This window comes from Gossypium raimondii, chromosome 6 (assembly GCF_025698545.1).
Source record: "Gossypium raimondii isolate GPD5lz chromosome 6, ASM2569854v1, whole genome shotgun sequence".
Classification (NCBI taxonomy): domain Eukaryota; kingdom Viridiplantae; phylum Streptophyta; class Magnoliopsida; order Malvales; family Malvaceae; genus Gossypium; species Gossypium raimondii.
In genome coordinates this window covers 39,411,417-39,415,563 of record NC_068570.1, presented here as the reverse complement: position 1 = coordinate 39,415,563, position 4,147 = coordinate 39,411,417, and positions in this window count along the sequence as shown.

Below are 4,147 nucleotides of genomic sequence, written 5' to 3'. Positions count from 1 at the left end.
GTAACAGTCTATTTTTCAGTGGTGTCGAAAATAGTGATTTTTGGGTCACAAATTTGATAAGTAAGTTCGTAAATATTATTATTTAATATTTACGAGTCAAATATGGTATTAAAATAAATTTTTATATTGGCAATTTATGCTATTTGAATGAATAATTAGATTCAATTGGTAAGACCCTAAAGTCAAGTGATTTTAGAAAATGAGGTATTGGGACCTCGTTTCTACAAGCCGAGCCGTAAATATTTTATTAAATATTTATGGAGTGTTATTTAGGTTGTATTAAAGTTTCGTTAAGAAATTTTAATGTTTAACTAGTTAATTAATTGGAAATGACTAAACTGTAAGAGTTGGAAAATTAAGTTTCTATTAATTAAATGTGTCAAATAGCTAAGGAAAGGCAAGTAATGGACTAAAATGGAAAATTTACAATATCATAAATTAGTGGACGGTTGGTGCCTAATTTTTTTTAATTTATATGATATATTTTTAATGATATTAAAGTAAATAATTAGGTAATAAATAAAAAGAACAGCAAAAACATTTTTTTGCTTATGTCTTTCTTCTTCAACCGTGAGAACTCCATTTTTGGAGCAAGAGACATTCGACCAACATTCAAGTGTTGCATGTAGGTGATAGTCTTATCCATTTCTTGTAATTTTTATGTTTTTGAGATTGTTGCAACTAGGTCCAGCTAGCCATTGTACTTAGTCATTGGGACATTGGGACTAAATTGAATAAAAATGAAAAGTTGAGGGTAATTTTATAAAAATATAGAAAATGACTAAATTGCATAAAATAAATTAGATTTACTATCTAAATTAATGAATTGAATGAAATTATTAATTTAGATTGAGAATGAGTGGAAAATCGAGGAGAAGAGAAAATTTTTAATGATATGGTTTTAATGATATTAAAGTAAATAATTAGGTAATAAGTAAAAAGAACAGCAAAAACATTTTTCTACTTATGTCTTTCTTCTTCAACCGTGAGAACTCCATTTTTGGAGCAAGAGACATTCGACCAACATTCAAGTGTTGCATATAGGTGATAGTCTTATCCATTTCTTGTAATTTTTATGTTTTTGAGATTGTTGCAACTAGGTCCAGCTAGCCATTGTACTTAGTCATTGGGACATAGGGACTAAATTGAATAAAAATGAAAAGTTGAGGGTAATTTTATAAAAATATAGAAAATGACTAAATTGCATAAAATGAATTAGATTTACTATCTAAATTAATGAATTGAATGAAATTATTAATTTAGATTGAGAATGAGTGGAAAATCGAGGAGAAGAGAAAATTTTTAATGATATGGTATATTTTTAATAATATTAAAGTAAATAATTAGGTAATAAATAAAAAAGAACAGCAAAAACATTTTTCTACTTATGTCTTTCTTCTTCAACCGTGAGAACTCCATTTTTGGAGCAAGAGACATTCGACCAACATTCAAGTGTTGCATGTAGGTGATAGTTTTATCCATTTCTTGTAATTTTTATGTTTTTGAGATTGTTGCAACTAGGTCCAGCTAGCCCCTGTACTTAGTCATTGGGACATAGGGACTAAATTGAATAAAAATGAAAAGTTGAGGGTAATTTTATAAAATATAAAAAATGACTAAATTGCATAAAACGAATTGGATTTACTATCTAAATTAATGAATTGAATGAAATTATTAATTTAGATTGAGAACGAGTGGAAAATCGAGGAGAAGAGAAAATTTACCAAATAGCCCCTGTACTTGGTCATTATTGCAATTTAGCCAGGTAAGTTTGTATGAATTGTATTCTATATAATGTTGTTTAAATTGAATGATTATTGTGTTGTTTTAATGGAAATCAATTAATATACCAATGTAACGAGGCAATGACGAATTGACGGATGTCGAGTATTGGTTGAACCTTAGGAATTCATAGGATACAAATGACATGTCATTAGGGTTACCATGTTTCGAGTGTAGAAAGGTTACGACTATATGTTTAGCACACTTTGTGTGAGCTCTCCCGCATATCCGATGTTATTCTAAATGGTTCAACGGGCAGGAAAGGGAAATGAATGATAAGTGTTCAAACGAATTATGACATGAATCTATGAAAAGGAAATATTCAATAGAAGTATACTTAAGTTCATGAATTTGATGATTTCAAATGATGTTGTTCATGTATAATGACTTATCTTATGTTAATTCAAGTGAATTATGAGCTGGTGCACTAACATGTGTTGTTGATGATGCTTAGGATTGTGCCAAGCTTATGATTGGATTATATCATGCTTAATCTTAATGATATACATCAAAATGGGAGGTGTCCAATTGGAAATATTCTTATGTGCATGAAAAGGTTGTATGAATTAAATGATATATTTTCTTATGAAATGACTTATCATGTGATTGATCCCAAATGAGTTATGTATAAATGCACTAACTTGTGTATTGATGATGATATTTAGGCTTGTGCCAAGCTTGTGTAATTGGTGCATGTTTACGCTATTGTCTTTTATTATACAAATGAAACGGGTAAGAAAAGGTAATGAAACGATAAGTTCATAATTGAGATGTAATGTGATAATATAAAAATGATTGATGAGTTAAAGTACTTACTTATATGTGAGAAGTTTACTTTTGCTATGGAAGAATTTACCTACGTCATGAATAAACACACTAATTCGTTAATTGATAATATTATTTAAGCTTATGCTAAGTAAATGAAATGAAAAGTAAGTTAATGGAATGATAAGTAAGTAAATGGAGTGGTTCATAGTTTTATGAAAAGGTTAATGATTGTGTAATAATTCTTATAAAATCATATTATGTTAGGAATGAAAATATATGTGATATTGATGGACTTACTCATCTATGAGTTGATGGTTATAACGTTTGATAAATCTTGTGGCATTGGTATAGATTTATATTTACCTTAGAAAGTTCATTATTGAAATGGAAAGTTATGTTTAAAGTTTATACGAGCTTACTAAGCATTCATTGCTTATGTAATTACTTTACATTAAAAATTATTAAAAGCTCGATCAGTTTGAAAGCTCGTCAGAGATCTATCACACTATCCAACAATTATATCAGTAGATTTTGATGTTTTGGCTAAGGTTATAATGGCATGTACAGGTGGACTTATGTTTAATGTTTGGTTGAATGTTTAGATGTTGATTTTGGTATGTATACATGTGGTTGTTGGTACCATTTTAGTAATGGTTGAATTGTTTCATTTACATGCTTGTGATGCATGAGAGAAATGGTACAAATGGTAAGTTATATTGACATGAGATAGGTCAAGTTATGATATATTTTTTAGATGGTTGAAAAATGGCCAAATATGCATATGTTGTTTTGGTGCCATGTGATGTTGGATGGTTTGTGTCATTTTGGTACTTTTGATACCTTATTGGTATGTGCTAATATGGCTAAGATATGATGCATGTTGAGTGACCGAATGGTATGTTTATGTGGAAGATCTAATGATCATAACTATGGTATATTTTGGAAGTAGTATTGAACTATATAAGTATGATTGAGATGTGGTAAGTATTCATGTTTAAGTATGTTTGAATGATTGTATTTGAGGTGCCTTGTATGGCATATTGGTTAAATGATCATTGCCTATTGAATTGGTTGTTTCATGCATGTTTTGGTAAAGTTTTGGTGCTTTGAATTTGTGCACAAAATGATTGTAGGTACACATTCGGGTTGGTGATGGAAATTGCTTGATTTTAGCCAAATTCATGTCCACATGGCCTAAGACCTGGGCATGTGACTCAATCGTGTGTCCCCCGTAGGTTTTAAGGTTTGTAAGTTAGGTTGTTACACGGCCTGACACACGGGTGTGTAAGGCCATTTCAAAAGTTACAAGGCCTAACACACGAGCGTGTGGCTTGGCCATATGACTCAACTTCGAAAGTTACACAAGCATGGACATGGGTTGGGACATGACCATGTGCCCCTATTTTGATTGTTACACTGCCGTGTGATCCCTGTGTCCCTATTTTGATTGATACAAGGCCTCGAAGGCTCGATCAAGGGACGGTATACATGTTGATGAATGATTTATGCTATGTTTATGTTGAGGTTTGAAATGTATGTTTCAAAGTTACGTTTTTATGGTAATACTCTATAACTCTATTTCGACGACGGATACGGG